The sequence below is a fragment of the Artemia sp. Qi Xiang Cuo genome, unplaced genomic scaffold, assembly GCF_049724085.1.
Source record: "Artemia sp. Qi Xiang Cuo unplaced genomic scaffold, ASM4972408v1 HiC_scaffold_23, whole genome shotgun sequence".
Taxonomy (NCBI): Eukaryota; Metazoa; Arthropoda; class Branchiopoda; order Anostraca; family Artemiidae; genus Artemia; species Artemia sp. Qi Xiang Cuo.
In genome coordinates, this window is record NW_028297432.1 from 6,613,648 (window position 1) to 6,640,153 (window position 26,506).

The 26,506-nt window shown below is 32.9% G+C and overlaps 1 long non-coding RNA gene across 2 annotated transcripts; it reads left to right on the top strand.

The window, feature by feature from the left end:
* Window positions 1-18,310: 18,310 nt before the first annotated feature.
* LOC148939003 (uncharacterized) lies at window positions 18,311-25,878 on the top strand. 2 transcript variants are annotated; one of them, XR_016143588.1, is made up of 2 exons: window positions 18,311-18,674; window positions 25,739-25,878. It is a non-coding gene; the product is annotated as an uncharacterized LOC148939003 (long non-coding RNA). The 2 variants fall into 2 exon arrangements; XR_016143589.1 differs by lacking the exon at window positions 25,739-25,878 and adding an exon at window positions 24,726-24,838.
* The last annotated feature ends 628 nt before the right edge of the window (window positions 25,879-26,506 follow it).

Below are 26,506 nucleotides of genomic sequence, written 5' to 3' on the forward strand. Positions count from 1 at the left end.
TATTTTGTCGTCGTTATGTTATAAGGTGATGAAGTTCTTTGAGACTTGATTCGTTTTTATATTTTCTTTTACCTACAAGTATAGTTTATTTTGTTTGCCTTTTGACCGCCGGAAACGCCTTTATTTAAAAAAACTATTTCATTCACTTGTAATGGTAACCAGAGGGAGTGTTGTAACGTGGTTCTTATTGTATTTAAGTGGTGTAGTGGTAGATGCCTTTATTCTCCCTTTATAGGGGAGATGAACTATGGCCCTAAGGTAATTAAGCTTTGGTAACGTGCCTTAGGCTATGACCGAACTAATGAAGCGAACCAGTTGGGTAAATTCGAGGGACTAATTCTAGATTGTAGAGAGATTGGCTATAACACAATACTTTTATTCAGTTAACATATAATAAAACCAGATATATATATATTCTACTGGGACTGGCTGTCCCAAGTAGATCACAAGTCTCAGAAAACTACAATAATATATAATAAGATACTTAGACACTTACAATGGTCCGACAATAATCCAAGGTATTTCTAAATTAACGGACGAGAGGTGAGTCCGGCATAAAGATGGTTTCAGACTACCCCTTCCCATAAATTGTATCTTATACATTTTTATCAACCACACCTTCCTGGATCCGACCGACGCAATAGCTAGGAAGTGGTGATTTCTCAATTTCCCTTTAAACAGAAACTTTGCAGGATATGTTCCTTATCTTAATAAAAAGTGGTATTTCGAAACTTTTTATTTGCGTCTTAATATATTTTTACTAAATTCCAAATTGACTTAAATTAGAAGGCTTCACCACAATACTCCCCATTTAAAGAAGAGTTGTCCCAACTCTCAATATTTTATTTTTAAAACAAGTTAATTTTGTCCGAAGATCCGATCGTTCACTGCGGGTTGTTCTTGACGGGTTTACTTCCCGCGAATATCCAGTGAAAGCAGGGGTACCCCAGGGCAGTGTCTTGGGACCTAAGCTCTTCCTTATCTACATAAACGACATGGGAGACAACCTCACAAACCCTCACCATCACTTTGCCGACGATACCACGACATACTCAGCCGTCCCTATTCACGAAGACCCAACACAAGCCTCACTTTCCCTACAGATGGATCTTTTGAAAATTGAAATGTGGTCTGATGCATGGCTGATCAACTTCAATGCATCGAAAACAAAGGAGCTTCTAATTACCCGATCAAAGGTGCCACGTGAACACCCCAGTTTCATCTTCAAAAATGAAGCTATAAAGACAGTCGACGAGCTTTGTCTACCGGGGATTCATTTCTCCACCAATCTCTCTTGGAACAACCACCTTGATCGGGTGAGAACCTCCTGCGCTGGGACGAACCCCCTGCGCTGGGACAGCTGGGAGTTACTCTTCGTTGCAAAAACCTTCTTCCATCAAGCTCGATCATCCCACTCTACAAGTCTTGCATCAGACCCATAGCTGAATATGAATGCCCCCCATTTGCTGGGCAAGTAGGGCGGGCTGCGCCTCTACACAAGAATGGCTCCAGCCTCTAAATGAAAGGTTTCATGTAGCGTCGATGGCTGCTTTCTACAAGTACATGAATTTGCCTCCCTCAGACGAGCTCTCTCGAATTGTGCCCCCCTTTGTCCAGCCGACAAGGCAGACACGAATGTACACATCTCGGTCCAATTATCTAAAGGAGGATACGCCGAAAACCGAGTACTTGAGGAACAGCTTCATCCGGCGTTGCACTTCTTTCTGGAACGATCTTCCTGGGGATATTATCCCTGCAAATCCCTCTGTTGACACCTTCAAAAAAAGGTTCAAAAGACATTTAAAACCTAGAGGCCATTGAAAGAGGTAAATGAATAGCGGCATATCAGATACTTTGAAATACCTGGTGCTGTGAATATTGGAATAAAAAAAAGAAAAAAAAAAAAGGTGAGGATAAATTCTTCTATATTCTTACCCGCAATGTTGAAGTGTATACAATTTTCCCATATAGTTCAAGCATGGTTTTAATATCATTACTGCCATTAGGATTGTAAAAGGATGTGATTTTTGAGGGATGTTTATCTTGGAGATTTAAATTCACGCTGACCACATCAGTCTCATTCCGGTACTCTCTTGGGGCTATTGCCGAATGTGGTATATCCTTTTTTTATGAGGATTGCTACTCCCCCTCCTTTCCTTCCGGTTAATCTATCCTTTCTATAAAGATGGAATCCAGGTACAATTACTTGCCTGAGACTGTTTAAATTTGTTTTCTGGAGGCAATCAAGATGAATATTATAGCTAATAATATATTCAATAAGTTCATTTAGTTTTAAACTATTTAGAGACATGATGTTCCATTGCAAAATCTTGAAACTATTCATGGCTGGTACATATAACCTCCATGTTTTCTTCTGAAGACATAAATTCTGAGTTATCACCACCTTTCACTGAGAGACCATTGTCCCTCCGTAGTTTGCTTGTCTTTTTGGATGTCTCTTCCTTAAGACCAGTGGAATGAAAACTTGAGAAGGCCTTGGTTCTTTGTCATATCTGGACTTCTTTTACTACTTCTTGAGAACCAGGAGGAAGGGCCAATTCAGGTTCCACTGACCCAAGTTCTATTTGGTTCAGCTGTACTTTATTATTACTTAAATTTGACAGTTTTAAGTATGTGATATCATTTTCAATTTTTAATTTCAACAACAGATATCTGGACAGACTCAAGCCATGTTGACCAATCTGCAAATCAATCATTGATGAGGTATTACCCGTGATATTGTAGTGGGTGGGGAGGCAATGTGGAGTTAGAACTGTGAAACTGTTAGAGGTGATGATAAATTCTTCTATATTCTTACCCGCAATGTTGGAGTGTATACAATCTTCCATATAGTTCAAGCATGGTTTTAATATCATTACTGCCATTAGGATTGTAAAAGGATGAGATTTTTAAGGGATGTCTATCTTGGAGATTTAAATTCACGCTGACCACATCAATCTCAGTCCGGTACTCTCTTGGGGCTATTGCCGAATGTGGTATATCCTTTTTTTTATGAGGATTGACACTCCCCCTCCTTTCCTTCTGGTTAATCAATCCTTTCTATAAAGATGGAATCCAGGTATAACTACTTGTCTGAGACTGTGTAAATTTGTTTTCTGGAGGCAAACAAGATGAATATTATAGCTAATAATGTATTCAATTAGTTCTTTTAGTTTTAAACTATTTAGAGACACGATGTTCCATTGCAAAATCTTGAAACTATTCATGGCTGGTACATATAACCTCCATGTTTTCTTCTGAAGACATAAATTCTGAGTTATCACCACCTGTCACTGAGGGAGCATTGTCCCTCCGTAGTTTTACCAAAAACATTTTGAGGAAATGAGGGATAATAGCAGTAATAGAGCTCTTACCAAGAAAAAGAAGCCTGGCTTTGGTATGAATAATTATAGGAAATTAAAAAGAAAATCTTCGTGCTTAATTTCCCATTTTTGGTCGATCCATGGAGGTCTTAAGAATATTTTGTTTATCGTATTCAAAAATTCGAGTAATCTGTGTGATAATTGTAGTGAAATAGAAAGTATTTTAACGAATGTTGTTGAATGTAAGGAGTATAAATATTTTAGAAAAGAAATTCTGAATCTCGGCAAAGAGGAACACTTAAAAGAATTTTCAGTAATACTTGCTTTAGGAATTTTTATTGATGATGATTTTTTGAAGAATAGGATGATAAACCTGTTCATTAAGTTAATACAGGAAAATGGTAGAGAAAAAGATTTTATCTGATGCTGATAGTAATGTAATTGCTGTATTGTCAGTGTTGAAAAAGGGATTGATATTGAGTGTATAATAGGTTTGATCGATGGTTTTAGCAATGATACATGTCCATGTTAAAAAAAAAAAAAAAAAAAAAAAAAATCCTACTATAAAGGAAGATTGTATTTTCTTTTTAGATTGAAGCTGAGTTGTATTAATTATTGCTGTATTGAAAGTATTTGCAGCTAAAGGCGTTGTGCTGAGAAGGAAGAAACTTAGTCATATTGAAAGAAGACTCAACTGACATTGCTGTCAAGAGGAGACTCAAATCTCTCAGATCAGTATAGGAAATTGCACTTATATATCACCAATTAAAAACACATTAAACACAATAAAACTCCTAGGTAAACAAGTATATTATAACACTTTAGCTTCTATTAATAAGGAAAATAACACATTAGGTTTGGAAAAATGTCTGACTCACAATTTGAGGCAATATTCAACAATTTAAATTCCACAATAATTCATGGATTTGTTGATCAACAGTATATTTAATATGTCATCTTTTGTTTAGACAAATTTAACAGCAAATAAGAAACATGAACAGCATTAAGCTATGGAAAATTTCTTAAAGGATACATAGTTTTGACCATTTAACTGTTGTTTTAATTCATTTTAGCTATAAATTTAGTTTTGGAGATTTTTGATTTTATGAAACAAAGATTGTGTGAGGTCATCATAGTGTAGTACAAAGGTTTGCCAGTTGAGACAAATTTTTAACCATTCCGCAATCTTAATAAACTCCAAATATTGCAATCTCTGTTGATTTACACAGGATTTGGTAAATTTGCAGGTGGCACAATAATTTAGTTAAGATGAAAATGAAAATATTATTTGATGCCTTTTTTTATGCTCTTTCCTAATACAATAATTGCTTCTGTTGCAAATTGCATCTCAAGCCCTTAAAGGGGCCCCAACGGTATTTCATTTTGGAACTAAAAAAGAAGTTATCAACACTAGTTAAGTTATTTTGAAGTGTTCAAAAACATATCACTAGTTTATAAATAAGTTTTTCAAGAGTAATATAATCTGAAAATACTTATTTATAACAATTCAAACCTCATTTATTAGGCAACTCAATTCAAACTGTTTTCCTACTGTATCAAGTTTTTCAAATGCAATTTACAAAAGTAGTGCTGAATTTTGCAATTCAAAATTTTGCTGTCAACAATTCAGGGTATATGTTTGCACATTATTTTGCAGTGAGTCATGTAATTCAGCTAGGATGAAAGTAAAAACATCATTTGGTGATTTTTTTATGCTCTTTAGTAATTCATATAAAATAACTTTTGGGGCCTCTTTAAGGGCTCAAGATGCAATTTGCAACAGAAGTGATTATTGTATTATGAAAGATTGCCAAAGATTGTTCTTTTTGGCCAACCATCTAGGGCTAAATGGAAAGTTGGTCGTTCCCATCTGGGTTGGGAGGATGTCATAAAGAAAGATTTAAAGGAAATGGGAACTTTGTGGGCAGGTGTAAAAAGGGAGGCTTTGAATAGATTGGGGTGGAGGAGGAGGAGTGTGCATAGCTGTGTTGGCCTGAGGTGGCTTGGTGCTGCTGTGAGTTGTTAGTAGTAGTAGTAGTAGTTCAGGCTATTTTCAGTGATTGCAGTATTATGGAGGATATTAAGATGGGACTCATATTTTTTTTGGGGGGGGGGGGGTATTTTAATAATTCCAAATTGGATTGGTAAAAATCAGAAAAATTTGCATTCAAAATAATGAAAAGTACACAAATGCCAAAGCTAGAATTTGGGAAATACATAGCTATTTGAGTTATCCTTTTTCCAACTTTCTAGACAAATAAGCTGACTATTATTCTTTCTTCCCAAGTGTTTTCTGGCTCTAAATATTAGGTTTAGTGCTTTATATACAGTTTCTGCTCAGTTTTCCTTTCCCTGACTTGATGTCAAAACATGAGGGATCTGGACCGTTTTCAGTGGCAAATATTTCAAAAAGCAAGATGGTGTTTATGGGCTCTAGAAAAAATAAAATTATAGCCTTATATCTTCTTAATGAACAGGTAAAATATCACAACTGTACCGCACAGGGAAATCATGGATGATTTTTTGTTTTGTTTTACATTAATTTGAAGTTGACTTTGAAATCAACCTTTGCTGAATTTGAACAAAGATTGTGTTACAAAGTGCAGTTATCATTAATCACCTATATTTACACCTAAAGTCAGGACAAATTTGTTAATTGATTTGTTAGCCATTAAGAAAATATGACAATCAGTGTATCGCTTAACCGTCATTCCAAATATTCCAATTGACTTGCTTGCAAATGCACACATGCCTTCTTTCTGTAATAGGGTAAATATAGCCTATGTTAAGTTTGATTAATTTCTTGTGTTTCCTTCCCATCATGAATGGATTCAATAATACAAATAAAATCAAAGGAAAGAAATTGTTTAATAGCCTAGAACTGCATTTGGCCAAAAATTTAAGGGTAAATTTTTACCAAATCATATTATTGACTGACAAATAAAGTGAATATACCACTCAAAGCCTATTTTATGCTCTTTCCAAATATAATAATAATTTTTATCAAAAGTGAATTTTACTCCCACCACTATATACCAATTCAGGGTATATATTTGAACATTTGGGGGTGGAGGTAAACTTTAACACCCAATTACAAAACAAATAAAATTTGCCACCCCCCCCCCCCTAATTTGCAAAAAAAAAACCTGAAATGGGATATATAGGGGGGGGTGGAAAATTCATTTACATCAAAAATGATTATTATATTTGGAAAGAGCATTAAAAAGGCATCAAGTGGTATATTCACTTTATTTGTAAGTCCATAATATTATTTGGTAAAAATTTACTAGAAACTTTTGTCTTATTGCTACCAAGCGCAAATAAAGGTAATTTTTTCAGATAAACTTAGGCTCAGTAGGTATAAAATACTTACCTTTACAGTCATAAAGCAAGATGGTGTTTCTAAGTTCTGGAAATAGGAAACTTATAGCCTTATACCTTTTTAATGAACAGGTAAAATATCAGAACTGTACAGCACCAGGAAGTCATAGATGATTGTTTTTTTTGTTTTTTTTTTACAGATTTTAAGTTCATTTTGAAATGAATCTTTGCTGAATTTCAACAAAGATTGTGTTACAAAGTGCAGTATTTTCATTAATAGCCTGTGTTTACACCAGAAATGAGGATAAATTTGTTGATTGATTTATTAGCTATTAAAAAAATATGCCACTCAGTGTCTTTTAACCCTACTTCCAAATATTATTATTGACTTGCTTGGAAATGCACCCATGCCTTCTTTCTGTAATAGGGTAAATATAGCCTATGTTAATTTTCATTAATTTTTTGCGCTTGCTTCTCATCATCAATTGGTTCATTATTGTAAATAAAATCAAATAAAGAAATTGTTTAATAGCCTAGAAGTGCATCTGGTCAAAAATAGAAGTTGCTAGGCCAAACTTTAAGGGTAACAACTAGTATAATTGGTAAATATTCAGATTATCTAGAAACTATTTGTCCTATTGCTACCAAGTGTAATTTAATGTAATTTTTTAAGATAAACTTAGGATCAGTAGGTATATAATAGACTTACTTTTACTGCCAGAATTTCTCCTTCTCCCTGATGTATTCAGAAATAACCATCATCAATTGGATCACTATTTAATTTTTATACAATTTCAAAAAAAAAATATTAAGAAATAAATCTTTTATGTAGTTTTTGGAATTTTAAATGATCTTTAGGTTTGAAAAAATGAAGTGGTACTTTCATTAATAGCCTATATTTATACCTGAAATGAGGATAAATTTGTTGATAGATATGTTAGTCATTAAATAAAATATAACACTCAGTGTGTCTTTTAACACTTATTCCAAATGTTGTGATTGACTTGCTTGCAAATGTACCCATGACTTCTTCTGATCTGAGTGTAGTAATCTAGTTGAAAGACTATTAAAACTTAGTAAATTGCTGTGATTTTAATGCATTAAGTTAGAGAGAAATTAACACAAAATTGAAACTATCCCTATTGGTTTACTAGTATTATGAATGTTGCATGATCAACTAAAGGTATAAATCTGTTCTTTCTTGATGATTAATGTATTTGGTCTGTGATGTAAACACACAAAATAAGAAACATATTTAACACATATCCCTTTAAATAAATTTCAGAGACAAAATTACTGAAATTTGGCTATAGTAGTTGAAGATTTCATCTCTAACCTTAATTATTATTTTTGTGTATGTAGTTTTTTTGGATGATCAATGCTGCATTTGGTTCAAGTTGTCAAGGGGCAAATTAATGTAAGTACTTAAGGAAAAATTTTGTATTTTAGCTCTAATAAATATTTTGATCCTTCTTGAAAATACACATATATTCTATTGATTTAATATAAATAGTTCTGAAGTTTGGTTAGGCTAGTTTTTTTCAGTCTACACTCTTAATCCTTGCTTGATCATTATGTTAAAAAAAAAAATCCTTTATGTATAGTTCTTGAAGCTATAAAGGACTTGGCAAATCAAAGGATTGGGCAAATCAGTAACTATGATTTCATCATAAGATACACAGCTCTGATATTTATATATTTACTTAGGTGGGTATTTCCCATATTCTCTATATTCAGTTTATCTTAATTGCTTTAAATATTTATGAAGAAGTCTCTTAATTTGTTGTCTGAAGAATAATTTTCCTTTTATTGACTTAGACCTAATAATAATTGCAGCTTTTTTTCAGATCAAATGACCAAAAACTCGGCGCTGGTGGGTGAGGCCAATGCTACAAAAAAGAATAAATAATGGAGCATATAACATTCTGGTGAAACATATGGAAGAAAATGACCCAGAATGGTATTTTGACTATTTTAAGCTTAGTCCTGAACAATTTAATGAAATATTATCACTTGTCAAAAATGACATTAAAAAGGAATTTATATCCTGGCGGGAGGCTATAAGCACTAAAGAAAGGCTAGCCATTACCCTTCGATACCTTGCAACTGGAGAAAGCAGAAGATCTCTCTCTGCTCAATATTTAGTGGGACGTTCTAGTATTTCAAAAATCATATGTGAGACCACAGAGGCAATTTGGATAAACCTGAAAGACACTTACATGAAATCACAACCAAGGATGATTTTTAAAAGATTGCAGGAGATTTTAAAAGAAAGTGGGATTTTCCTAAGTGCCTAGGAGCCATAGATGGTAAACATATCATAATCAAGTGCCCAGATAATAGTGGATCAAAATTTTATTCATACAAAACAATTTTCAGTGATGTATTAATGGCAGTAGTGTATGCCAATTGCAAATTTTGTTTCAGTGATGTTGGAGCAGAAGGTAGTGCTGGTGACACAGGAGTATTTGGTAGATCAGGTTTTGGCAATGCCATTATTGATGCCTCCCTTGATGTTCCTGAACCAAAGGCTTTAGGAACTGGTGCAGTTGTCCCTTATGTGTTTGTGGCAGATGAGGCTTTTCCACTGAAATTCAACATATTAAAGCCATTTCCTGGTGGCTTAGAGCTGATTGATAGGGAGAAACGAATATTTAATTACTGTCTTTCTCGAGCAAGGATGGTGGTTGAGAATGCATTTGGGATATTAGCAGCAAGATGGCGCATATTCCATTCACCAATAGACAGTAATATAGAGACAGTGAAAAGTATAATAAAGGCAATTTGCTGTCTCCATAATTTTATCATAACAGAAAATCAAGTAGATCTAGATTTGTTACCTTCCCAAACCAAAAAGAAGTCCCAAGTGTTTGGGAACAAAGATTTCAGAGACTGGGCTCCAATAATTATACAAATCTTGCACTACAAGTTTGCAATAAGTACAAGGAGTACTTCTGTTCATCTGAAGGATTGCTTTTCTTTATCAAAATGGTTATTTGTTTGAATAAATGTTTTTTACTACATTAGATTTCACATTTCCACTAGTTTTTACCAATGATACTTCCTTACCAAAGGAGTATTTAATTAACTTTAGTCTTTTTGATGTTTTACTACTATTGCTAGCAAGTAACTATAACTAGCACCACAGTCTTAAGCTGCTTGATACCAACATAGTTATACATTCTCTTCTTCCATCCTAATCTATTCAAAACCTCCTTCCCTCTTTATACCCTCCCAGGAATTTACCATTTCCATTAAATCTTTATTTACAGCATCCTCGCCCCATAACTGCACAACTCCCTCTCCATTTAGCCCTAGAAAACTGGGAAAAAAGGACATTCTTTGGCAGTTTATCATCTTTAATTCACAGAATGTGTCCTAGCCATGTCAACCTTTCTGTCATTGCAGTCGAAGAAAGTAGGATTGAACCACACTTTTTGTACAGCCAACTGTTTGAAATACAGTCAGTCAGCTGGGAACCTAAACAACCATAGGCAATTTCTCTCAAAAACATCTAGAAAACCTTCCTCCTTTTTTAGAGCACCCATGCTTCATAATCATATTTGACCACAGTCATCACTGTAGCTTCCAATATTCTAATCTTAGTTTGCAGAATCATTTTCCTGTGCTTCCAAACTTTTTTTTAACCATGAAAAACACTGATCCCTTGATAAATATTTTGTTATGCATCTTCACCTTTGCATCTTTGATTATTTCTAGCATCCAGTCAAGAATGTAAGTAAAAATAGTCTTTAAGCATTCATGAAAAGACACAACTTAAGTGCAGAATAGATGTAATTTCCCGTCCAAAAACCATAAAACAACAACGAAATTGATTTTGAATATCAATCTGTTTTTGTTTCATGGTTATCAAAGGGGAAATAAAAAAGCTGTGATTTTTTTTGCTCTTCTGAAAATTTACAGTTATGGAGATATGACCTTTTTATACCCAACTGAATATTTGCTCCCTGACTTTTTCCTGAGAAAAAAACACAAAGATGGTTAAAATTTATTTTCATTAATGTTTAATAATTCTTATGAAAAGTTAATAATAAATAATCTTAGAATTTGTAAAATGAAACCTTAACATACGTAAAAAAGGGTAAAAGTCAGAATGTTTCTAAACTAAAAAAAAGTTTATCTTGATAATTATCATAAGACAATATGTTATTTTCGATTTTAAAAATTACTTCTTGCAATTTTAGTCTTGCTAATACTTTTTGTTGTGGCGTGAAGTGACGCATTTGTGCTGCAAGACTGGCACAAAATGCAACATCTGTATCTTCTTTATTCATAATCATCTATAGAAGAGTTTTCAGTGTGTCTTCTGTATCTTTTCTGGCCCTCTTTTTGCCCTTTTGAGATGCTGGACTTCTCAAAGTAGGGTCCATTTCTGGTGTTGGCACAGCGCTTGAAGAACCAGACTCTAATTCTGATAAATCATGTTCTGTTATATGAGAAATTCCTCTTTCAGCTTCAAAAAACACTTCGAAGTCAGGGTCTGCAACATCAGCAATTTCAACATCTGGTTCCTAATAACAAAAACAACCTTTAATTGAAACATTGAGATTATATTTAAAAAAAAGGATCTGAACAACAAAACTAGTACACCATTTTTATAAATACATATTAATAGGTTAATTCATAACAAATATGCAAATAGATAAGAAATATAATAAGAAGAAAATTGAAGAAAAATACAAAATTAAATTGAAAACACAAAAAAACATAATGAAATTACATACTAGTTACTCATCAGAAAGAGACTGTCATTCATTCTAAAGGACAGTGAGGTTTATAAATTTCAAATGTTGCAAGATATCAATTGAATTCTAGGATGATTGTGGTTAAAAAAATCTAAAACTTTGTTTAGCTCAGTTAGTGTTACACATGATTAATACTGCTTTGAACTTGATGGGCAAGGGTTTTTATTAACATTTAAGTTTATTTGGGTTTCATAAGTCCATACATATTTGATGGTCATTAATTTAATCTTTTTTTGGCTGTATAAATGTTGGGGATGGGACACATATCCTGCCTCCACATTACAATTTTTTAAAATGAAACTTGTCTTGTCAAATATGAATTTAGCTTTTATGTAATATTTAAATTTCCATTTGAAAATCATTTGTATTGGAAAATATAAACTGAAAGTGTGTTTGGTGAAATTACATCACATATAGTTATTCTTAACCTTACAAAAAAAGAAAGATAGGAAGACATACAAACAGGTGAGCCTGCAAGCTAAGATGAAAATTATTTGAAGTTATGGTAATGGCAAAATTCACCTTGCCAATTGTTCAAAAAAGCAGTGAAATTTACAAATAACAAAATATTGAATAGTTCAATTTCATTGTAGGTTGATTGCAATATCGATAAAAAGAAAGCTTAAACCGTGTCTAGCCAATTCATTTTAACATATGCTACTATGAATTTTGTGGGGAAGGGCTTTAACACTGTTTCAATTTATTTGGTTTTTATAAGTCCTAATCTGTTTGCTAGTCATCATTTTGTCATTGTTTAGCTATATAAATCTTGAGGGTGGGGTCTATTTCATGTATATCCCTTACAGTTCTTCAATTTTAGACTTGTCTCATTAAAAAAAAATTAAGCTTTTGTGCAATATTCAGTAAGATTTTAATTTCAATTTGAAAGTTGTTTTTACCGTTTGGAAACAAAAACCTGAAAGTGTCTTTTGTGAAAGTACATAATATATAGATATTGCTTGTAGTAGTAGTGTTTTTGCATCATTTAATTTTATTTTGTACCTGAATAATGCAGGGTCCTTCATTGAAATTTGAAGTTGTTGTTTTGTTGCTATATCAACAATAAAATAATTTAAATAAATGAATTTTCCTTTTGTATTATTCAGTAAAATTTAATTTCTATTTGAAAGTTGTTTCTATTGTTTGGAAACCATAAATTGAAAGTGTATTTGGTGAAATTGCATCATACATAGTTACTTTTGACATTCCATAAAAAATAGGAAGGTCAACAAATAAGTCAGCCTGTCTGATAAGATTAAGTGTCTTAGGTGTCTAACATTATGCTTGTCTCTAGTGACTTGGTGCAGTAACTTGCTGGAAGAAGCAGTATTTTTGCTTTTTTTTAGTTTTATTTCATACCTGAACAATTGAGGGTCCTTCATTGAAATTTGAAGTGGTTTCTTCATGGCTAATTTGCTCAATAAGGAATTTCATGCTGCTGTACCACTTCCACACTATTTTTTGGGGTGCTGCTGACCCGCTTTTACTTTGTCCAATCTGATTATGCTCCCTGATGAAAACATCTGTAAGGTTTTGCCATTTAGACTGGCAATGGCAAACTGAAGTAAAAAAAAATAATAAAAAAATTGAAATAAGCATGGCAATGAAGATGGATAATCCCAGTAGAATAGAGAAAAGGTTGGTTGTTATGACTTTTGATAAACCTGAAAGATTTAGTTTGATATAAGATTGAAACCACGGCTCTATAAAACAAAAAAATTGTTTTAAATTAGAACTACAATTAACTAGACTTGGCCTGTGGATCATGAAATATTGGACAATAGGTAAATGGGCTAACACAAAAATTCACTTTTTAGTATTTTCACGGGTTAGAATATTCTTCTGTTTCAAGGAAATTGGAACAGACCAACTTCAAAGTGCTAGAAAAAGTGCATAGGAGAGGAGGGTAACTCAGCCAAAACATGGCTATTGCCTATTATGAATCTTTCAACACCTTTTGCATATACACCAGCTTGATTACTTTTATAGCTGATATATCTTAGATCCCTTACAAGGCTTGGTATATCTCTAGGCTCATACCAGTATTTACTCATTTTATCAATTTGCATAATTTTTTTATTACTTTATAGCAACAATTTAAGTAGATAGCCAAAGACTATATCCTACCCAATCTGTAGGGAAGAGCTAGGGTGAATTTGCAATGGTAGCAATTAATGTATGTGAAAAAATAAAACACTGAAGGCACATCAAATAAAATATTCATTTTCTAGCAAACAAATTGATAGAGGCCAAAAAGCAAACGTTTTCCAGATTTCTTTTGCAATGTACAATACCAGCAGCCCTCTCCATAACTGGGTATAGCCTGGGCAAAATACAAGATTTGACTTATTTTATGGGTTTGCCATTATCCTTTTAAGCTGATTTATTAACAATAATTAGTTCATAACATCAATAAAGCTAATTTAACAAATACAACAGTATATTAACTAAGCTTTTTTAATAGCTTAAGGCAAGGCTTATACTTTGTTATTTTAGGGGAAGGGACTGGGAAAAATTAAAAGTGTCTGATAGAACTCAACTCTTTGCATGGGTTAACTCATTTTACTGATTTGTATATTTTTTTCCCCATCAAAAATTTGGCTATTGTATTTAATTAATCTTTCAATTCTCAAAGGCACATCAAATGACACATTCATCTTTTAGCAAACAAAGTGATAGAGGCCAAAGACCCAAAGTCTTCCAGATTTCTTTTGAAATCTACAATACCATCAGCCCTCTCCTTAACTGGTTCTAGCAATTATCATCTTAAGCTTATTTATTACAAATGAAAATTTAATAATAAAATTAAAGATATTTTTACAAAAAAATAAAGAAAAAAAAGCAGAAGTATGTTAACTAATCTTTTTTTAATAGCTCAAGGAAAGGCCCATATCTTGTTATGTTAGGGCAAGGGGTAGGATGTATAACAAGTGTTTGATAGACCTACACCCTTTGCAAGGGTTAACTTATTGTACTGTTTTTTTTGTGTGTTTTTGCTTTATAACAAAAGTTTTAGAATCAAGTCTACTATTTAAAACAGGGGTACTAATCGAAATCTGAAGGTAGGGTCTGAGTTACATTTAGAATGGTGGTAATTAGGCTAACATTTTTGGAAATAAAACATTGAAAGGAACATCAAATTACATTCTTTTAACCAACAAGTTAATGTAAACAGCCTAAGTTTTCCAGATATACTTTGCAATGTACATCACCATCAACCTTCTTCTTAACTGTACATATCCTGGGCAAAATAAAAAAAAATCACTGACTCTATGGGTTTGTTAGTATCTTTAAAAGCTGGTTTACTACTAATAATTAGAATATAACATCAGTAAAGGGAATTTGGAAAAAAAACACAGCATATTTATTCAACTTTTTTTAATAGCCTAAGGCAAAGCCTGTATCTTGCCATGTTAGGGTAAGGAAGTGGGACACATGAAAAATATCAGTAATCATGACTTTTAAAAATAGCTGTAAGCAAGAAATCAAATGGTATTTTATATTTTTTCTTTATGACTTCTTTTCTAGCTCAGAAACAAATTGACTAGCCTACTCAATGCAAGTCTATATATTTAGCTGTCCTGTTCAATAAAGGCCTTTTTGTGCAGAACCTGGGCTATACTGTACAAAACTAATAAACTAGTCTATATTTTTTTTTAATTAGGCCAAACCATCTAAATTAGCCTATTAATCTTACCTTCAACTCCAACTTCTTACGAGACTTTATCCCATGCTTTCATTACAAGCAACCTGTTTTACGGTTTTTATCAGCTTTAGAGTAGAGAACTTTGCAATTTCTAACAGATAAAATTAATTTCTCAATATCCATTTTTATTTTTCTTGATACGATTTATTCATCAAAATTATCGTATTAGCTGAGATTTGTGAACTTGTATGATATTTTAGAAAATCGGATAGATTTTAACCAAAATTCGCAAACAGCTGCGATATTTTCATATCTGGCCGAATAATCGTGTTCGCTTGCGAATAATCGTATATGTGGGAACCCAGGGGAAAGAAAATAAATTTTGAAAATTGCCTTAAAAGAAAACCTACCTGTGCAAACATTATACACCCTTATTCTCAAGGAACACATCCTCACTTTAAGGAAAAGCACTAAGACTCCACTAAGAAAATAGGCCCCTTGTACAATTAGTACACTGCAACATAGCTCCTCTATAAGTAATATAGCATCTCTATTGACTAGCTCTAAATCACTTCTGGCTCATTCAAATTTTCTCCTTTCAGGAAAAGGCTAATCAACAAAACTAGTAAATTTATTCCAAGTGTTAAGAAATTAACTTTGTCCCTTCACCATATGCAATGCCCACTGCTGCAATATTAGCCAAGGCGTGTATTTCACTATCCAAGCTAATCAGCTACTTGATCTCAGTCACCTTTATTTCTGTCCCTTTAAAAGTACTTCAGTTGTATTGTGCATCTATTCATACAATTAAGCAAATGGACCATTCTGATTATGTTACACAGATTAATGTTAATATAGTGTGTCTTCAAGAAACAAATCTACATAGACCAAACAAGATTATCCTACCTGGCTATAAATGCTTTCATAAAGACAGGGATACCAATCGGAAGGGCAGGCTGGCCTATTGTAGGGTGATCATCCCTTTTGTAATTATATTGGGCTTTCTCAGTATGCATAGATCATATGATATGAAAAATCACTGTTGCCCAATTGCTGGCAAGTCATTTGTGGACATGGTCAGTTATAAATCTTTGAATCATTTGTTTGCCAGGAAAGGGTAGGTACTTTAAGCCTATCTACCTTAGTTTTCCCCTTACAGCCATGGATGATAAACCTTCACTCAACACTGTTATTCATTTTCCTCAAGTTGATTTTAATTCAACAGCTTTTTCCCCTTTCCCTGATCTGGTTACCCTGCAACATCTGTTTAATATCCTTCCCAGCATACCCTGTGAGTTTGAGCCTAATAACCTCAGGAATTCCTTTGATATTGCTGAAATGTCATTTTGATGGCCAGCAGGCGAAAACCATGTTATGGTTTTGTTTGCCACCCTTCTCAAAATTTTTCTCTACATTAAACCTTATATGCAAACAATGGGCTTCTTGCATAACTTACAACCCTTGTCCTGTGGCCAGTAGTTATTTAAGTCTTCTATAGATGCATAGTAATTTGAACATTGGACTGCTGAAGACCAGAAAATTGCTGCCCCAAAATTTTGATCAGATATCTTTTGATAAAAGGGCACGGAAGGGGAACTGACTGTCTTCCAATTCCCTTTGTCTCTTAGGAAGAGCAATTAAACTTTCCAATGGCACAAACTTCATTCAAACTTTGATCAACCACTTCTTCCAGATGGAGTTACCCTAAAAGAAAGAAGATAAGTAAGGATCTGTTGAAGCCTAATGAGTCTTTAGTTTAAGGAACAGTATATGGCTGACTCTGATAAAACCAATCTATTCTTCTTAAGAATTTTTATTTTATCCAGCCTCCAAACTAGGGAATCTATGGTTCCTCTAAGGAGAGGCATATTTTTTTAACTATCTAACTATTTGACCTACAAAATTGCCATTCAACGATGCTACTGAAAAAAAAGATATATTTTGAGTATATAAGCTTTACACTGATTCTCTTTTTTCCAAAAATTTAATTCTAGACCATCACACAAATTTTTTTTTTCCGAATCCAATTTGTCATTTATTGCTAATCTTACATGCCATTTCCTTTTGTTGTCCTATTCATAACTGAAATAATTATTAAAACTTTCCACTAAGTAACTTCTTTATTATCCATAGTCGTTTTATTGTTTTACTTGGTTTTTATTTTTTCGTATTTTATTAACGTTTTGATTTCTTTATTCAATTTACTAGTTTTGTTTATTTTTAAGATTTTTATTTTAAGATGAAATATTTATCTTAAGAAATCACCATAACGAGCCCCAAAGGGCCAAATTCAAGTTTCACATTAAAAAAAATATCATAAGAAACACAAAGACTGGCAGATAATTCGAAAACGGAACAAAAAGAAAATCAGAATAAAATAAAATATTGATCAATTGATAGTTTAACTGGAACTTGTTATGACATGTGACTTTTTCTCTTATTCTGAACCAATATTGACTTACTGTTTGACTTTGTATTCAATAAATGTTTTTTTTCATTTTGTGCTGTTATATACTAATGTATTCAATAGCCTGTAAGTTGGAGGGGTTTGGTTTTTTTCTAACATTTTACAGGTTTATTGCAGCAATATTAATGGGGATTAAACTATGCTAGTTATCTAGTGTTTGTAGGCTGCTTAACAATTTTTGAAAATAATTTTTGTGTTGAAATGAATCTTTCCTATTGCATCAGTAAGATTTTGAAAATGGCTTCATTCTATATAAACCCAAAAAGCAAAGTTGGACAAATATACAACAGCTTAGTTCCTAATGTGTGAAATATTTAACCTTTCCTTTTCATATGAGGAAGAAATTGCCTCCCGTTCCTACTGGCACCTATGAAGACATACCAGTTGGAAGTCTTGAGATTAAAGGAGCTTGGACTTGCTTGGTTTTTAGGGGCCAACATATTGCCAAAATGTTCTATACACAGGCAAGTTAAAAAAAAAGCTAGCCTAATTGGACCAGCTAAATAAATAAAGTATTGAAATAAATAAAAATGTTTAAACAGTAAGTAGGCCTACTCGTTACTAGCATGAGATCTTTTTAAAAAAATTCTTTACCTTTTGACTTTTTCATTTGGAAGCTGTAAAATCTTTCTAGAAATTTGAAATATAGAATAGATTGTCCTTGGGGATAGAAAAATAAAATCCAAACCATTTACAATATTTTCGACTTTAGTTCCTCCTATACCTCTAAAGGCATACACAAATCAGTGAGTAGCCTCCAATCTTCACTTAAATGGGCTACTGAGTAGATGTCCTCCCATTCTAGTACAAGGCCATTAACAGTAAGACTATTTTTATTGCAGTTGGTCACTATTAAAACAGGATTTTCAATAAATTGGCCCTGGGTTGGGAATTTCTACCCTTATCATGCTTTTATCTCCCTAATATTTTCCATGTTTTGTGCTCCTTTTGAAGATATGACACCATATAATTATGGTAAATACCATACCATATTATTATTTCATTTAGTACCATATGATAGATAATTGATTATTTAGATTCTAGAGGTTTCAAATTGCCTGCAACAGCTTGAAGAGACTGAGTGTGTTTTTGGTTCAATCGGCAAACTATGGAAAAACCCATGCTACTTGGTATTGCTGCTGTTAAGCAAGGTAATTGGTACTATGGGTGGTGGAGTAAATTTGCTACTTTTTGTGCTGCTTTGGCTGAATAATAGGATAGTTTTTACCATTCCTCACTTATTTCTGCTACTTTACCTAAAACTATAAAACATAACAGTGTTATTAATTAAAAATTATTTGAAAAAAAACTACGTTTTCTAAAGAGTTAAAGAGGCTGAGTTACAAGGTCGAACCTTAAAACGTACAGGGATTATGAAGCACAGTTGGTGGGCTGCCGCCCCTCCAAACCCCCCGCTTTCGCAGCCTTTAAATAAAAAAAAAAGTTTTTTAAACTGAAAGTAAGGAGTGACATTAAATCTTAAAACAAACAGAAATTATTCCGTATATGAAAGGAGCTGTGCCCTCCTCAACGCCTCGCTCTTTACGCTAAAGTTTGACTTTCTCACAACTCTTTTTTTTAAACAATCGTTTTAAGGTTCGACCTTGTAACTCAGCCTCTTTAACTCTTTAGAAAACGTAGTTTTTTTCAAATAATTTCTGCACGTTTTTGTACAGTTTATTACTTATTATTGCTTGACTAACTGTTAGCTGATTTGACAGCTTGGGGGCTCTTATAGGAAAACGAGCCCGCGTTTTCGCGGGCTCTTATAGGAAAACGATAAGAGCCCGCTTATAGCGGGTTCTTATAGGAAAACGAGGTTTTTCGTAAATGTAAATTCGGGGGATAATTTTTTCGGTCTGAAAATATCAAAAGGCCCTAAAAGGTCGAATTTTGTTTCGAATGAGTCCTCATTCACCCGGATCAGTCGCCAACTGTGGCCTGTAGGCGTGGCTAAGAAGAAAAATTTTTTTTTGAACTTTAAGTGGCTATATTTGGTTTTTGGAAAACAGGGAAGGAGTGATCGGATAGAGCTTCGAGGACAATTTCGAGGACAAGCTCCCGGGCCCTAGGAAAGCTTAACCTCTAAATTTCAACCCAATCGGACAACTTTAAAGGTGGGCTGTGGTTGGAGGGTCGAAACTTCCGGCCCACTTTTACCCATGAAGATAAAGTCGGAGGGGGGGGTGAAATTTTGCACGTTTCTTAGTTTGAGTTTGGGCTAAAAATGCGATTACCGCTGTCTCTCTGCGACCGCTAGGACCGGAAATCGCTTAACATTGTGGTGGGTTGCCTCTTTATAGAGGCACAAGTGTGCCTCCTTCATACTCTTTGCAAAGAAATTTTCAAAGTTCAATTTTGCTAATCAAGCCCTTTATTTAATTTGATTTACTATTTCCCTTAAATTAAGTATTTAACCCATTTAATTTTCAACCAATAGTTTTAAAGAGTTTTTTTTTACTTTAACATAAGGATTGAACTGTTGGCAAATGGCAGAAATTTTAGAAACTAATAAAAAGAGTATAAATGTCTTAAACTATGTCCAGCCCCTCAGCTTTTATTAAACCTTTCCTTTCTCTTCATTATCAAGCTTGTGTATATCGAAAATTCACATCTTCCCCAAGCTCTCCCACTTTTTATTCTGAAGAATCAAGATATTATACATACTAATTGTACTTCTGATAATGCATATGCTGCATTTTATTAAAAATTTTCTCTATATGGGAGAGGGGCTGGGTTTAAAGAACCTCCTATACAAGAATAGTTTTTTTTAGTCTAAAGACATTCTGTACTTTTCTTATACAAATACTCCTAATAATGTGCTTTTCTTATAAAAAAAATACGTATTTTAAGGTATTACATTGAAAATAAAATTACTCGTTTTTCAAATAAAATATATAATAAAATAAAATAAAATAAAATAAAATAAACAATAGGGACAGGCCTATTTCCCTCTGCTTTTTACTCATGGTTTCTTTAGTAATGAATTGGATATCTTAAGATTTGGATTTACCAAGCTTTTAGCTGTGGCAGTGTCCTTACTTAATATGGGCATTAAAGATCAACATTGCCATTCAAATCAATTTTTTCTCTATGTTTCAAACCTTTAGTTTTCACATAATCCTCCTTGGAAGAATGCAGCATTTGCGCTACCCATGCAAAAATATGATTTTCCCTGTTATTCAAGGTGGGATCTCCAAGATACCTGTTTAGTATTTTTTATGGAAACATTTCCAATAGCTTAGTATAGGTTTATTTCGATTTGAGTTTAGAGGGTTATCAGACTGTTCTGTTGACTAAAAAAAAGAATTAATTACAAGTTACCATTCCATTTAACCTGAATATTAGTTGGGATTTTTAAATAATCCCAACTGTACACTTTTTACTGTATATTTTTGTAGAAAATACACTTTAAATCTTGCACACTATTTGCTGAGGTTTGCTCTTTACTTGCTTTCATCTATTGGTCCAATTAGGAAATGTAAAAGAGGATATATCATCTAAGAGACTTGTATCAGACAAACCATTCACTGAGTACGTAAGAGAAGTCCAACTTCCTAAAAAAAGAATCCAGCCTTAAATTAAACTTAACAAATTTGCAGGATAAATGCTAATAAATTGCCATGAAAAGAAACAATCAATAACAAGATACAAATGATTTTTTCTTTGTTAAAGAGAGGAGAGGATGAACCGAATGTCCCTAGTATATGGTTTTTGACTGTTGATATCACTTGTGTAGTTTTATTTCTATTTGATGGTAATTCATTTTTAGGCTCTTCTTAAAATATCGCAAAATTTATTTCAATCCTTAAAAATTACTGCACTGCTAAATTTGACAAACTGTTATTGTTATTACCAAAATTTGAACGACCCAGCTGAATTTTTCACACCATATAGGATTTTTGCTCTAGTCAAGACTGGTAAAAAGTAACAGTTTTGTTGAAAACAATTAAGCAAAACAGGACTGAATTGAAAATTTACCTGTTACCAAGTCACCTCCGTTAGTAACTGAAAAAACTTCAGCATTGGGGTACCTAAAAATTACAAAATCAGCAGTTACTTATAAGCCCTGCATTAATCTACGTTTACATCAATATTTTGAATTGGTGAGTAATGGAAGATAACTATTGCAATGCTATTAATGGGACGACGAAGTGCTTTCGGCTCGATACTTAGCCCAAGAACTAAATGATACTCTGATAAATTAAGGACAGAAGTGATTTTGGGGTAGATTACTCTTAGTAAACAAAAAACTATACCCTTAGAATCAAAAACTTACCCTTAGTAAACAAAAAACAACTAGATAATACCACCTTTTCTCCAACTTGGTGATCCTGTGGATGGTGCTTAAAAGACCAAATAATTTGAATTTTAAAGGGACCTTGGGTCATGGGATTACAAATTTCCTTGAATATTTTCAATAGTCATTGAACTGATACGTTCAGACATCCATTGAACTTTGTGCTTGACAATAGAGATTGGACTTTTTCAAAATAACTACTTTAGACACTTGGTCAATTTTTTGAAGTAAAGCATAAAAGTACATAAAATCCATTTGTATTTCTTAACCAGTGAATCTTTTTGGACCTGAAAAACATGCAACATCAATTAGCCAATTCATTATATGAATTAGATTATATGTAAAAGTTTAACAGACTTGCTTATTTATTGTCCAGTGTACTGTACTTTTTTTACTGGAAAATTGCACTGCACTTTTTATCCTGGAAAAGAAACAGAAGATTTGTCAGGATTTCAGGCTCTTTTTTGGAATTTCTAAGAAATGTTACTATAGAACACAGAAATATCAAATAAGTAGCAACATTTTCATGTGACAGATTTCTTTTAAATTAGTTTAATTGTTGTTTACTTAGACTACTTGGAGAGGCAAAAACCAAGACAGAATATAAATGACCAGTACGTTTTTAGCTGTCTTATTGTTAAATATTTTAATGTAAGATGAAAATCTTATATATTTTTCTAGCTAAGATTTAATTCTACCAATCTTTTAAGTACAGTTTCGAAAGGTACTTCGATCTGCACACTGGGGGGGGGGGTGTACCCAACCCCACCCCTAATTAATTTGAAAATATATTGACAAAATAATATAAGTCCCATAAATTATATACCCCGTGCCTTGTTTTCCACTGAGCATAAGCTACTTATTTCTTAAACCCAACAGATAAAACTGATTTGTTCTTGAGTTTTACACAACATAAACTTGAGTGTTGGCTGTATAATACATAAATACCCTTTAATATATCACACATTCAATTATTATGTAGTAAAGATTAATATATTATGCCAAAACCCAGACTAAAAGTAAATAAGACTCAAACTAAATTGCATAAAATAAGAAAAAAGGTATCATCTTAAAGGGTTCATTTAATTTCTGAATAAAACGAAGGTTATATTTTGAAAAAGCATTAAAATGGGTCTCGAGTGATATGTTCATCTAATATATAGCTCGATAATGAAAATATATCCAAATTTATCATGAAATTCCCTCCCCCGTCTTGACATAGGTACTATGCTTTTCCTTTATCATTTTAGAACAATTTTTCAATCTAACTCTCTTAAATTTTAAGGCCTTGGAAAGTTAAGTAAAATAGCAAAATAAAACAAAATTTAAACTCACTGTCCAGTTATCTAAAATGAACTTCTTTGCATCAATGCTCAGAATTACACTGAACGCTTTTACTAGCATAGGAAGAAAGGTTAGTAATTCAATGATCTATGTCTGGTTTTTGATGTGTAGTAAATAATTCAGACAAAAACTTCGGAAAGTAGTAAAACAAATTATGTCAAGTTAAGTGATAGTTACTAGGATTAGATAGTCACTAGTGATAAATCACTATGGGTGGCAACCCTGAATGAAAGCGGATTTTTGGGGAGCTGACTTTTTTCGAGAAAACAGATTTTTAGGGAAATTCCCAAAAACTGGGGGATAGAGTTTTTTGTTGGCCCAAAAACTGGCCAACAAATTTTACCAGACCTCAAAATGTGCCAAGTAGCATTGCTACTATGCTACCCCACTTTTTGCACGGTGTAGTATAACTTGTGTTTTGATAACTTTTTTTTGAGCGAAAATTATTTTTATATGCAGAACTGGTATTTCTTAGGCAAAATCTGACAACAAATTTGAAAAGTAACAAGCAACCTTGCTACTTTGCCACCCTACTTTTTGCACGGCAGCCTGGAGGAAAGTTGCACACAATTATTTTAGTTGGGGTCCTGAGTTCCGACTTTATTGGGATGTCAAATAGGGATTTTAACTTTAGTAAGTTTTCGGTTGATTTGGTATCTTGGACAGCTATGAGTAAAGATGTATAACGATTGATGTTTAGTGAAAATATAGCTTTTCTTGATTTGAAAATTGGCACCCTTATTAGTGTTATTTTTTTATCTGAAAAGGATTTTTATCAGAAGATATTTTTAAATATTTTCCCAGGTTTGGTTGATGCAAGGGGAGGGGAGTTCTTTTGCTTGGTGAGATTTTTTTTCTCTTTTTGGAGCTCCTTGAAAGGACCTCTTAAAACTCATTTTCATCCTTGATTGTGATGTTTGTAACCACCTCAACCATTGTGTTATCTATTTAATTTTACTCGTCAACTGAGCTTTGTGACAGACTTGATAAGCCAAAAGGGGGACTGTGGAACTTTTTCCGGAATAGTTTGGGTAGAGTCCTGGAGAAGGGGGGGGGGATGGACTATGGGTGTTGTTAGCATTGCCAATTGGTAAAAGCTTTCATACTAAAGGATAAAAAATTACGATACACGATCATCTGCATTTTTATGAAGGGGAGTCATCATAATAATAGAGGCCGGAGGGCCTTAGGAGGCGTTCTTAGCGTTGCCTATTTCTAAAAGCTTTAATACCAAAGGATAAGAAATTACAATACCAGATTATCTGCATTCCTGTGAAGGGAGGTCTTCACTGTCCACAAAAAAACACCACAATGTGATCTAGAGAGTGGTTTGGTGCACGATTGGTTGAGATATATATGCACCAGAAATTTCTTTATAAATAGCTGTCTAATTTTGCTGCAGCTGGATAAAATTGGAGGGTCTACATGCAGAAATGATGAATTTACTTTTACTCATTCATGAGCAACCATACAAAAATTGTGTTGTGTAAATGTTGTATGACTAACTGGATTGTTTTGTTGTGAGAGTTTTATTTGATTTTTACTTTAATTTTTCTAGAAGCCGAAAACACATCCCCAAATGATGACCAAAATATTTTTGTAAAAGCACATCCTATATTATTAATGAGAAATGAAGTAAATTTGTTTGCTGTTTCTCCTGGCATCTCTTCAAATTTTCAACATAATGCTGAGTATATTAAACTTAAGTCTAGCATTGACGGGGACAAAGGTATGCTTTAAATGTCTCGATCCTATCCTGTGTTTTAACATGGTCGAAATTAGAAGGTGTATCTTAAACTTTCTTTGAAACTGTGGCGGGGCATGTATTTCATCTGAGTACACTGGTTGCATCCGAAAAACTAACTATTGAGTAAATAATAGCCCCAGATGGTTTCGATTATTAAGAAATAAAATTTCGTATTCCATTTAATCTCTGAATAACACAACCCACTCAATTCTATTTGGAAATTTTTTTTGCTTTTGGAACTTATAATAACTTTTTTACAATTTTTTAAATGTGAATTTAGCTATATGTAAAAACAAAAAAACAATATGTCTTTTTTGGCAAATATACCTTAATAATATGCAAATGTACTATTCCAAAGTTTAATCATTCTTTTCTAGAAACGTCTTTTTTTCGTTTGATTTTAATGCAACACTGTCGCCGAAGAGTTAGATGATCTTTTGGGGTTCAATTCTGCAGGGTTATTTAAAAATCAACGGCTATTTAAAACAATTACCGTAAGAAAATACGTTAATTAATAAGAATTGGTGTTTGTACAGTACATGGAGATGTTTACAGTGGAGGTATGTTTTTTTTTTTGACAAAACCACCATTGAATTATAAACAGAATTTCGAATTATCGAATCAATAAAGGAATAAAAAGTTTGGAATGTTAGAAGAATATTTCCTCAAATTGGTTGTTATAAATAAAATACCTATTTATGAGACATTGTAATAACTGTGTAAGGGTAAAATTGTCGGAAGCTGCGTTGCGTACTAAATAAAAAAAGGGCTAAAAAAATATATGTTTTGTTGATTTATTTTGAGCAAATTTTATATTATTTTAGATCCTCCTATTGCAAAGTTGCATGATAATGATATCAGGAAAGAAGGACCTGATTTACCATGCCAACCAGGTTTTGCAAGCATATGGTTAAAAAATGAAGTGGATGTCACATTTTTGGATTTCCTAAAAATGATCTGACGAAACAAGAAGTATCTCATACTTTAAAAAGTCCTTTTGAGTGTGATATATGTAAGAAACTGTTTACTAAAAGTGTCAGTTTATCTCGTCATCAAGGAGCTCATACTGGAGAAAAACCGTTTGAATGTATTATATGTGAGAAAGGTTTTTGTGCTTATTAGAACTTTTTTACAATTTTTAAACTATGGATTTAGCTATATGTAAAAACAAAAAAATAATATACTTTTTATGGCAAATATACCTTAATAATATTCAAATGCGTAACTCCTTAGTTTAATCATTCGCTTCTAGAAACGCCTTAGTATGGCCTTCAATCCTCAAGAGCTATTGAAAAATGGAGTTTTTTTTAAATACTGTCTTTTTATTAAATTGAAAGTAAAGCTTGCCCGATGACGTCGCACCAATTGCTTTAAAATCGTTTAGAACTTTTTTAAATGATTTTTTTAGAACCCCTCTTGGGTACCTGCAGCCTTTGGATTTGTAAGACAGAGATGACAATTCTTTGTATTCAGGATAATCATAATTTTTGCATATTGTACAGTGAATATTTCATTGCTGATATGTTGTAGGTGGAGGTAGTTCTTTGAGAATTGATTTGCTTCTTTTTTTCTGGCTACTGGTATAGTTTACG